Below are 12,377 nucleotides of genomic sequence, written 5' to 3' on the forward strand. Positions count from 1 at the left end.
TTGTGAATAGAAACATTTCAATTTAAGCTAAAAATTGAGAAAATCATTATAAATAAGAATAAAATAATTTAGATGATGAGTTTATTTAAATCTTAATTTTATGAGAATATTGAAGTCATCCAGAGTTTCAAAGAAAATATTAAAACAACTAAGAAAATATTAATATTAATTATTCCTTAAAACATTTCCATTCTCCTTTCATAAGTTATATTGCTTTAAAAAATATTTATATATAGCCCTAACCGGATTGGCTCAGTGGATAGAGCGTCAGCCTGTGGACTGAAAGGTTCCAGGTTCAATTCCGGTCAAGGGCATGTGCCTTGGTTGCAGACATATCCCCAGTAGGGGGTGTGCAGGAGGCAGCTGATTGATGTTTCTCTCTCATCGATGTTTCTAACTCTCTATCCCTCTCCCTTTCTCTCTGTAAAAATTCAATAAAATATATTTTAAAATATCTATATCTATATCTATATATATGTTTTTATTGATTTCAGAGAGAGGAAAGAAGGAGAGAGAGATAGAAACATCAGTGTTGAGAGAATCATCGATTGGCTGCTTCCTGCATGCCTCCTACTGGGGATTGAGCCTGCAATCCCATGACTTTCTGGTTCATGGGTCGACGCTCAACCACTGGGCAACACCAGCTGGGCTATATTGCTTTTTAATATATGAATTGTCAAAGGACTTGATGAAACTAAGTACTAAGATTTAGTTCTGATTTAATACTGAATTTGTCAGGAAGACAGTTCAGAAAGAGTATATTTTATTAAGTTACACATTTGCAAAAATATTTTTGTATCTTCAAGTGATTTTTTAAAAAAAATAAGAGGTCTTGATTTAGAACCAAAAGCCTATATTAATAAATACAACTGTGCTAAAAAGAAGAAAGTCATACAGTATATTGTTTGTTAATAGTCTCAGACTTCTGTACATACATATGTTACATTTCTACATTTTGAATACACCTCACATCAACTTCTGCATTAAGTTTGTGACAAATTTGTGCTGTTCTTAGTGTATGCAAGACACTTGACTTTACTGTTTCATTCTTGTATGTAAAAAGTGCAATATGAACTTATATTTAATCTTTACTATGTTAGATTTATAAACTGTTTTAAAAAGAAACCAACTTCATCCTTTTGCCAAAGTGGTGGAGAATGTAATTGATAAATCATAAATCTGTAGTGAATAATCGTGTGAGTTAAAGCTTTCACTAGCCCTAGCCAGTATGCTCAGTGGATAGAACATTGGCCCGGGGACTGAAGGGTCCCCGGCATGTACCTCAGTTGCAAGCTCCATCCCTGAGGGAGGCAACCAATCCATGTGTCTCTCTCACATTGATGTTTCTCTCTCTGTCTCTCCCCTTCCCACTCTCTCTAAAAATCAATGAAAAAATATCCTCAGGTGAGGATTAACAAAAAATAAAAAAATAAAGCTTTATACTAGTATTTTCTTTTGAGACATTAATTTAGTAATTTTATATTGGAGATAATAAGGGTTTTCGATTTTATTTAACTAGAATCTCTGCCCTCCTGTAATTAAACATACTGTACCACATCTGTATTAAAATTAACATTGCTGATTTTTTTTGAAAAGTCTTGATTTATTGTTTTACTTTGGAAAAAAAATTAGAAAATAAAGTAAGCGCCATAAGCTAATTAAAAAATAAAAGGGCGAGCATGCCCTTCCATTTATTTAGGGCAATTTTTTTAGAGCAAGCATGTTCCAAAACCAAAGCCACTAAAACCATGTTATGTTGGCATTGTTTGTTTTAAATAGATTAAAGGGATATGATATACAGTTTATATGCTATAACGGATTTCCTAAAACATTCTGTTTGTTTGTTTGTTTGTTTTTTGTTAATCCTCACCTGAGGACATTTTTATCCCCCATTGATTTTTTAGAGAGAGGAGGAGAGACAGAGAGAGAAACATCTGTGTGAGAGAGACACATTGATTGGTTGCCTCCCACACTCACCCCTTCTAGGGCTGGGGGGACCTGCAACCAAGGTACGTGCCCTTGACAGGAATAGAACCTGTGACCCTTTGGTCTGAGGGTCGACATTCTAACCACTGAGCAAACCGGCCAGGGCAATAGCTTGGTGTTTTTATGGGAATAAATATACACTAATAAAAGAGAAACATGGTAATTAGCGTACGACCGCTACCCTTTTCATTGGCTAATCCGTGAGTATATGCAAATTAACTGTCAGCCAAGATGGCGGCAGGCAGCCAGGCAGCTGAGAACAGGATGCTTGGTTGCCACAGCGATAGAGGAAACCAAGGTTCCTGCCTGCAGCTGCGGGGCTCTGAGCTCCTGAAGCAACAGCTCCAAAAGATACAATGTTTCAATTATAGAAGCTAAAAGATGGGGGTTAATCTGCATACTCAGGCTCCAAGCAGTAGAGCAAAGCCAAACAGCCCTGAAGCCGCAGAGCAGAGAGGCCTCACTGCCCGGGGATCAGCGGAGCCAAGAGGCCTCCTGGCCCGAGGATCAGCGCAGCCGAGAGGCCTCCCGGCCCCTGGATCAGCGGAGCCGAGAGGCCTCCCGGCCCCGGGATCAGCGGAGCCGAGAGGCCTCCCGGCCCCGGGATCAGCGGAGCCGAGAGGTCTCCCGGCCGCCGGGATCAGAGGAGCTGAGAGGCCTCCCGGCCCGGGATCAGAGGAGCCTGATGGAAGCCCTGTGTGTTTATGCACCCTGGGGGTGCAGAGGTCCTGTCCTAGGCAGAGGCCTATGGCGAAATTTTCGACTCTGAGAAGCAGCCTGCGGGCTGGAAGGCAGCTCCTCTGACCTCAGTGCTGGAGAAGACCATTAAGCAGAAAACTAAAGAAACGATTTTACATCATTTCCCAGGTGTAGAACAGTTGGCATGTAAGCCCCTGACCAGTGCCCAGCCTCACCTCTGTCAGTCTATCTCACTCTTAGGTACCATGTTCTTTGTTCTGTCTTAACTGCAACTCATTTTTAAACTAGATTGCTTTTAAAAGAAGACTAAATAAAGTTTCCCTTATGTTATTTAGGTGCTGCTGGGGCTGCTGGGGCTGCTGGGGGCCTGATAGAAGACACAAACACGCAACGGGGGGCCTGTACCCAGCAGCCCCAATGCCCGTCACCTTGGTGCTGGGGCTGCTGGGGGTATCAGAGACACAAACCCGCAGGCCCGGCACCCAGCAGACCCAAGGCCTTCCTGGCAGCACTAAGGAGCAGCAAGCCAAGTGGTAGAAAGGAGCAAGCAGGTGGGCAGTAACAAGGGAGGGGTCCCGGACTGCAAGAGGGCACATGCTGGGCTAAGGGACCCCCCCACCCATTCCCAGTGCACGAATTTCGTGCACCGGGCCTCTAGTCTTTTATAATTTGACATGTATGGCTCGACCAGTCATAACATTTCTTTTTGAAGATGTGTTTGAGAATTTAAATATTGAAAAAAGCAACCCAGTGCCATAAGGCAGAAATATTAGAAATCTTTAAAATGACTAAAATTTCCACCCTGTCTGAATTGTGGCTTAGAACATGTTTTAGCCATTTACTCATTTATATAGCTATTCAAAAGTATTAAAAAATGTATGTCAGTGAAAAACACTTGGATATGACCATTCTTGCCTAATAAGTAGTTGCAGGCGACATTACTTTAAAATATATATATATGTTTTTATTAGAGGACAGATACACAATATTCATGCAAGGGGCTCGGCCCTTGCACCCCGGCTTCTTCCAGAACATCGTTCAGCTGTCTGGTCCAATTAGCATATTATGCTTTTATTATTATAGATTGATTTCAGAGAGACAAAGGGAGAAAGATAGAGGGATAGAAACATCAATGATGAGAATCACTGATCGGCTGCCTCCTGCATACCACCTACTGAGGATCAAGCCCAAAACCCAGGCATGTGCCCTCACTGGGACTCAAACTGACCTCTTGGTTCATGGGTCGACACACAACCACTGAGCCAAACAGGCTGGGCCAGATGACATTACTTTTGATAGAACATTTCTGGTTTTGAACTCTGTATATTCTGTGGATATTTTAAAAATGAATAAGCACTTTATTTTTAAAAATCAGTTTTGTAATTATGTATATCATCTTTTTTTTTTTAAGGACAAGAAAATGGGTACTATTCTCTTGATTATTATGATCCAGTATTTGTTTTACTTTTGCAGTTTATTTTTCTTAAAGTATTATGTTCTTTTGGGTGAAAATAACAGAGAGGAAACCTCAACTACTAGTAAGGGGGTAACAGAGATTTGTGTGTGTGTGTGTGTGTGTGTTTCTCAGCCACTCTATCAGGAATTGAGATATTTTAGCTATTTCTCATGGAGGATGGTATATACATGGTTTGGGAACTGGAAAGATCTATTGTAGCTCTAATTATTTCAGAATATAATGAGTTTAAAGATTATTCTAGTCAGATATTCTATTCATTTCAAGCTATTTACCTGTATTTTGATAATTGATTCTGGTTTATATGGTATGGAGATAAAGAAATTAGAGTGAGGTGACCAACACCTATCTGTATTATTCCCCATACTCACAAAATATGCTATTGTCAGGTTATTGAATGTAAGAGGGTTTTGGTAGGCTGAGAGACAATGAAATAATATGGACTAAGTATGCCCTTCAGCATTGTCCTAATCAGTGATAGGATCATAGGTTTAGTTATCTACCTGATTTTTGTATTTCAGACCTTACTTCTGGAATCAGTTTCTTCCTGAAGTATATGTGTTTTGTTTTTGTTTTTTTAAATACATTTTATTGATTTTTTACAGAGAGGAAGGGAGAGGAATAGAGAGTTAGAAACATCGATGAGAGAGAAACATCGATCAGCTGCCTCCTACATACCCCCTCCTGGGGATGTGCCCGAAACTAAGGCACATGCCCTTGACCGGAATCGAACCTGGGACCTTTCACTCTGCAGGCCGACGCTCTATCCACTGAGCCAAACCAGTCAGGGCCTGAAGTATATGTTTTTAAGGAGTTCCTTTTTTCCCCTTTTTTATTGAATTTATTGGGGTGACATTGGTTTCAGGTGTACAGTTCTATAATACATCATATGTATTGTGTGTTCACCACCCCAAGTCAAGTCTCCTTCCATCACCATTTATCTCCTATACCCTCTTCTACCTCCCCCACCCCCTTTTCCCTCTGGTAGTCAAGGAGTGCCTTTAGTACAGTGGTTCTCAACCTGTGGGTCGCGACTCCTTTGGCAGTCGAATGACCTTTTCACAGGGGTCGCCTAAGACCATCCTGCATATCAGATATTTACATTACGATTCATAACAGTAGCAATATTACAGTTATCAAGTAGCAACGAAAATAATTTTATGGTTGGGTCACAACATGAGGAACTGTATTTAAAGGGCCAGAAGGTTGAGAACCACTGTTTTAGTAGGTCTCTGTTTTGTAATATATCTTTTTTTGTTTGATGATATCTTTATTTTCCCTTTGCTTATATGACTGATAATTTAGCTGGGTATACACTTCTAAATTTGGTTATTTTCTCTTGGCACTTTGAAAATATTTTTTCATTGTCAACTGGCAACCCATTGTTATAGTTGTTTCTTTACAGGGCATGTCTTTTCTTTCTGGTTGTTTTTCCTTTGATATTTTGCAGTTTCACTTTGATATGTTTTGAGAAGATTTATTATACTTATCCTGATAAGTAAAAGAGAAGAAGGGAGAGAGAAACATCGATATGTTGTTCCACTTATTCATGCATTCATCCTTTTATGTACTCAGACCGAGGATTGAATCCCCAACTGAGTACCTGGCCAGGGCCAATAATAGGATTGTTTTTAAGGTTATCTAATAGTAAATAGCCATATTGCTCTTTAATTCCTTTCTCGTACTCTCCATATCAATTGAGGTTTTTTTTTTCTCTATAGATAAGCACAATCTGGCTAGCTTTCTCCATTTCTACTGTTATTTTTTCTTGTATCCGTCATGATTACTGCCTTCCTAATTCATTTCTCTTCTAGTATCTCTGTACTCCATTCTCCACGTAGCAACCTAGTGATCTTACAGTGTAATCCAGATAACATCACTTCCCTGCTTAAATTTAATAGCTTCTTGGAAAAAAGTCCAAACTCTTTACCATGGCATTCAAGATCCTTCCTGACCTGAATATTGTTTACTCTAATGGTTTCTTACTACACTACCCTGCTTGCCCTAAGCTTCACCTAAACAGTCGTTCTGAGCTGACCTTAGCAAGCCCCTTTCTTCCTCCTCCTGCTTGGAATCCTTTCTCCTGGGTGCTTCTCATGGCTCTCTCTGTTCTCAGCCTAAATGTCACCTCTTTAAGATGCTTTCTTTGGTCAAGCTGTCCAAAACAGTCTCCCCAGTTTTCCCTCATCCAGATATCACTATTTTAATTATTGTATTTTTATATCTGTGAGTGCCACAAAGGCAAAGTGACTCGTACATTCTTATGTCCCTGATGCCTTAACCATTTCTCGTACATATTAGACACTCAAATATTCGTAGTAGTAGTGAATACATCGATAACTCCTCTAAAGATAAAAGTTGGAGGCCTTAATTTGTAAGGAGATGGGACTTAATTTAGCAGCAAAATATCGTAGAGTTTGTAGGTAAAAAGTAAAAATGGATAGCCCAGCCGGTGTGACTTAGTGGTTGAGCATGGATCTATGAACCAGAAGGTCACGGTTGAATTCCCCATCAGGGCATATGCCCTGGTTGTGGGCTCAATCCCCAGTAAGGGGCATGCAGGAGGCAGCTGATGGATGATTCTCATCATTGATGTTTCTCTCTTTCCCTTCCTCTCTGAAATCAATTTGAAAAAGAAAAAAAATACACACACACACGCACGCACACGCACGCACACATGCACATACATACTACAAGCTCCATGCACGAGATTTGTGCAGTTGGTGGGTCCCTCAGCCTGGCCTGTGCCCTCTCGAAGTTCGGGAGCCCTCAGGGTTTGGGGAGCAGGCCTAAGCCTTCAGTTGGACAGCCTTAGCGCTGCCGCCCACCACCACTGCTGTGCTTGCCAGCGGTGTGCCCGGCTTCTGGGCTTCTGGCTGAGCGGGCTCCCCCTGTGGGAGCGCACTGACCACCAGGGGCAGCTCCTGCGTTGAGCATCTGCCCCCTGGTGGTCAGTATGTGTCATAGTGACCGTTTATTCCAATGTTAAGTCAATTTGCATATTACCCTTTTATTATATAGGAGGATAGGATATTTTTTTAAGTAAAATGAATAATGGATGAATTCCCAGAAACAAATGTCCTGGAGCCGATTCATAGAACAGACATCTGTCAGCATCTTTGGTTGACCCGGAGCTGAGTGGAGACTACGTTGAATCGGATGAAGGACTGGCTGCCTCTCTCAATATGAAGCACATGCCCACACCCCAAAAAAGAGAGCAGCTGTACACATCAACTACAACTCCCAGCAGCTCCCACCAGAGCCCGCCCACTGGGAGGCGGTGCCGGCCCCTCCGTGGAGCTCCGGGAGGGGCGCTGTCCTCGCCACCCCTCCCCGCTCCCCGCCGCCGCCCTCCCCCAGGGTTGTGGCCACGCGCAGCGGCGGCGGTTGTTCCGCTTCCCCTCCAGCCGGGGCCGTCGCCATTGCCGGAGCCTCCCTGCCCTCCCCTCCCGGCGCCCGTGGGGCTCGGCTGCCGCTCGGCCTAGCGGTAGGGCGGCTGCCTGCAGCGCGGCCCCTCTCCCCGTGCGCTCCCCCTGCGTCCCCTCCCCGCCCGCCGCGCGCTGGCCCGGGGCGGCTCCGCAGGCGCCGGAGCTCGGACGGAGGCGCCTCCTGGGCGGGGACCTTTCCTCGCAGGGTAAGTGGGCAGACGGGCCGGGCGCGGGGCCGCCGCTCTCCTTCCTTCTTCCTTCTCCGCGGCCTGGCAGGCGCGGGCGGCCCGGGACCGCCGCCACCTGCGCGCCCGGAGCCGCGGCCCCGGGGCGGTGGCTCATTGTCTGCTCCCTGGGGCGGCTGCTCCGCTGTCGCCCCAAGCGGGGAGCTGGCCGCGCCGGTGCGGCTCCTCTTCCTGGACCCGGTCCTCCCCGACCGGAGCGGCCCGGGGGCTCTGCCTCCCCGAACCCTCCTCGCCGTTCAGCCTCCTCTCCTCCGTTTCCTTTGCTGCGGGACCGGCTCTCGGGGCTGATTCTTGCATTTTCCCCGTCTCCCCGAGCCCCAGCCCCCCTGGCCGCTGCTCTGCTCATCCCAGCTTTATTGCTCGGGCACATTGTCCCGAGTCCGTGACACTTTTAAACTCAAATCTGATCTCTTCCACATTCCGCATTCGTAAAAACGTATAGTTTCCGAGGGTTTGAGGGCCTCCGCTTAAAGAGCAGAACTTTCGGGTCTTCTTGTGATTTTTTTTTTTTGTTTGATCTTCAGCCAGGAGGTGATTATTTGCTTCTTTAGGTAATTTAGGTGAAGATGGGCTTTTAACCATGTTTGGCTATCTTTAAAACACACACACTCACACACACACACACACACACACACACACACACACCGCTCCCACAGATTCCTCGGTGGACTTAACCTTTTGACTAATTCTTTAAATATAAAGTTCATTCAGTAACCGAAGTGTGAAAAACCATTGTCAGTTACTGTTTTACTCTTCTTGTACCCTACATTTTGTGGGAATACTCTTGCTGTGACCGTGATTTTGTTTCCTCCATAGATAACGCCAACTCCCGTTGACATAATTATCTCAGGACTCCTTTACAAGTGACCTATAGTTTTCTTTTTTAATCTCTGTAAAAAAGACATTAAAATGGTTAGACCTAAGATTAGACTACAACGAGCTGTGTTTTGGATCAAGGTTGTGCACGTCACGTTTTTTCCCCTGTTCTGTTCAACACTTCCGCTCTTACAGGTAGGCAGGATATTGAAATGTGCAAGAATTCAGTAATTTGCTCTGGGGTGTTTTTTTGTTGTTGTTGTTGTTTGGTAGAGTTTATCCAAAAGAATAACATTAAATGAAGTTAGATTGGGATGAAGGCAGTGAATAGTAATTTTTAAAGCAGGTTAGAACTTGTCAACTTTGCCAGATGCTCTGTGGCATTTGTAAAGCATACTCACTTCTATATGTTTTATTTAGATGTGAAAAAAATTTACATGAAAAGTTTTGCTCACGTTCTCCTATTTTAGGGTATTGATTTAAGGCAGTGTTTGCATCCTTGGTTTAAAAATCTGATTTACAAAGAACACTGATTTACATTGTGAAAAGTGAACCTCAAAATTTTTTTGACCTGTAATATACATTAAACCCACTTTCAGGTTTTGGTGAAAGACATTCACCTTAATTCAGTGAATTTTATGTTTTCACTAAATAGTCATTGTTACTGATGGCTTAGTACTGAGTTTCAATACTGCCATAATTTGGTAGTGTCAGTTGTCCTCAGCTTAAAGGGTGGTCTTGTTGGCCTCCCGCCCTAAAGGGTTAAGGTATAGAATGTTGAGTGTAAAACTTAGTCTGTGATGTCAGCTTCTCTGCTGGTTCCTTCTATAAGCAGGTACTTTTACTGAGAAAGAGCTCCTAGGTGTTCCACTTCCTTTGGGGCCTTGATTCATGGTTTACCAGTTATACATAGAGTTATTCTTCGGGACTTTGTGACATTTAATAGCAAATTTATAAAGTTGCAGTAAGTTTGTAGTTGGAGAATATCTACTCAACAAATGAATAGGGGTTTCTATGTTTCTCTGATGTTTCTGATAGGCCCGGTTTCCAAGTAGACATGGTTGACAGTGGTGTATATTTCTTTTTCAATTATAAGAGAAAACTTAGAACTTGCTCAGGTAGCTAAGGATAAACTTTCAGTTACACTTTTTAAAAAAGAGAGCTTGTTCAAATAGCTGAGGATAAAATAAGTAGCTACTGTTAAATCCTTCCTATGTTTAATCTGTTGATATTGATTATTCTAATATTCAAGTATAATGTTTCTTTTGGCTTTCTAAGTTTTTTCTTCTGATGAAATTTGAAACTGGGCCTTGTTTAAGGCTTCAGAGTTCTGATCAATTTGTTTTCAAAAGCCTAATTTCAGTGAGAGGGCTAACTAATTTCAGACTAATAAGAGGGAAGTTGTTAAGTTACTTACACATCTGAGTTGTCCCTTGGTAAGAAGCAGAGAAGGAAAAAATAGCTCCTATTGCCTTGAAGAAACACTGATTGTTTTCTTCTGTGTTCGGAATTGAGTTTCACTACTTCTTCATTTCAGGATCACTAACCTGGTTAACAGTAGACAATCTGAACACTCATGCAAGATTTGAGTTCTAGCTTATTGTCTCTGAGGTGCATTTGTACTTATTCCGTAATCTCAGGTGGTTAGGAGCAGGAGACCTGGGTTTGAATCCTGGCTTTTCTACTTGATCTTGGCCAAGATATGCATTGTTTTCAAGACCTGATTTTTTTTTTTTTTAATCTGTATACTGGGAATAATAACAGTATCATACAAATTTCATAGGGCTATTTAGAGCAATGCAGGTAAAGTACTTAGCAGATAGCAGTGCTTAAGTCCTTAATAAATGTTAGTTAATATTCCATTCTAAAATAGGTTTTTACATTTAATTGCTTCTACAGCAAATGTTCTGCTCCCAAACTTAGATTTAAGACTTTTGTGAAAGAGGTTGGAATCCCAGGACCAAGTTTCTGAGACCATAACTGTTAAATTAAAAATTACTTTTCAGGAAAAAAATTAGTTTCACCACTGAAATAGAATACAGGTGTTTTTTTGCCCTGACCAGTTTGGCTTGGTGGATAGAGCATTGGCCTGCTGACTGAAGGGTCCTAGGTTCAATTCCAGTAAAGGGCATGTACCTTGGTTGCGGGCACATCCCCAGTAGGGGGTGTGCAGGAGGCAGCTGATCGATGTTTCTCATCATCGATGTTTCTAACTCTCTATCCCTCTCCCTTCCTCTCTGTAAAAAATCATTAAAACATATATATATATTTTTTTTAAAAGAATACAGGTGTTTTTTTTAAAATACAGGCATCTCAGATTTAAAAATATACATATTTCTCATAGAAAATTTGAAAGTAGTGAAAATTACTAAGGAACAGGACAAAAACCACTTTATTCTCAGCCCTCAAGGATAACTATCATGACAGGCTAGTGTTGGTTTTTTTCCCTTATTTTAAAATTAAATTCCAGAAGAGGGATGTGCTTATTATAAAAGGTTCAAGTAAATTATTTAGAGTAAAAAGTGAAGATTAGTTTTTTCTCACTTTCTAGTCCCATTCCTTAGAGGTACTCACTGTTAATAATTTTGTTTTACTTATGCAATTAGAAATAAGTACCATGTGTATAGTTTTTACCTTAATTTTTTAAAATTAAAAAATTGATTATTATATATTATTTTCCTTGTCAATACTTATAGTTGTATCTCATCATTCAACAGACGTGAGGTATTATTCCATTACATAGTTCTACTTTAATTACTCATGGTCATTTATGTTTCAATTATGAGCAACTAAAACTGAAGACCTAATGAATTCCTTATATCTTTGTGCACATGCATATGTGTGCAAGTATTTTCATAAAAAGAATTCTTAAATGTACACTTCAAGTTTCAGTAGGTGCCAAATTCACTTACTAAAAGGCCAAACCAATCCATACTTTCTTATCTAATTGTATATGCTCCTTATACATAATAGATATTAATCCTTTGCCTTCTGTTTAAGATCTTCCCCATTTCACCTTTTTTAAAAAAACATTCTTCATCTTGGCTGGTTTGCTCAGTGGATAGAGCACTGGCCTGCGGACTGTAGGCTCCCGGATTCAATTCCCATCAAGGACACATGCCCGGGTATTCAGGAGGCAGCCAATTCTCATCATTGATGTTTCTATCTCTCTCCCTCCAAAATCAATAAAAATATATACAGAACATTCTTCTATATTGCCTTGTACTTTAAAAAAATATATTTTTATTGATTTCAGAAAGGAAGGGAGAGGGAAAGAGAGAGATAGAAACATCAATGATGATGGAGAATCATTGATCGACTGCCTCCTGCACACCCCACACTGGATCGAGCCCACAACCTGGGCATGTGCCCTTGACAGGAATTGAACCCGGAACCCTTCCGTCTGCAAGCCAGTGCTCTATCCACTGAGCCAAACCAGCTAGGGCTTGTCTTGTACTTTTAATAATTGTTGTATTTTAATCTTAATCCTTCTGGACTTTTTTTTTTGCTCGTGGTGAGGTCATATAAGAGAGTTTTAAAAATATAAAATAGCTTGGCTACTGAAATCAAATACAGATATAAAAATGTCTTTAGGAGTTTGACGTTGGTGTGAAAGTTGCATTATAGGGATTCAGAAAATAATATAATGGTTTTATTGTAAGCATCACATCTGAAAAGAAAAAAAGTGCCCCTTTTGACCTCTCTCTTGTCACCTACTTAATTCGATTA

The 12,377-nt window shown here is 41.4% G+C and overlaps 1 protein-coding gene across 1 annotated transcript in view; it reads left to right on the plus strand.

Annotated features, from left to right (window-relative positions):
• Positions 1 to 7,549: 7,549 nt before the first annotated feature.
• Positions 7,550 to 12,377, plus strand: part of PAK2 (p21 (RAC1) activated kinase 2) — a 108,391-nt gene continuing 103,563 nt past the window's right edge. Inside the window, exon 1 of the mRNA XM_070406482.1 lies at positions 7,550 to 7,793. The gene's annotated coding sequence lies outside the window, so the exon portion shown is untranslated. The remainder of the gene's footprint in view (positions 7,794 to 12,377) is intronic.

This window comes from Myotis yumanensis, unplaced genomic scaffold (genome assembly GCF_028538775.1).
Source record: "Myotis yumanensis isolate MYYU_CA2020_CCGP unplaced genomic scaffold, mMyoYum1.0.hap1 SCAF_2, whole genome shotgun sequence".
NCBI classification, from domain to species: Eukaryota; Metazoa; Chordata; class Mammalia; order Chiroptera; family Vespertilionidae; genus Myotis; species Myotis yumanensis.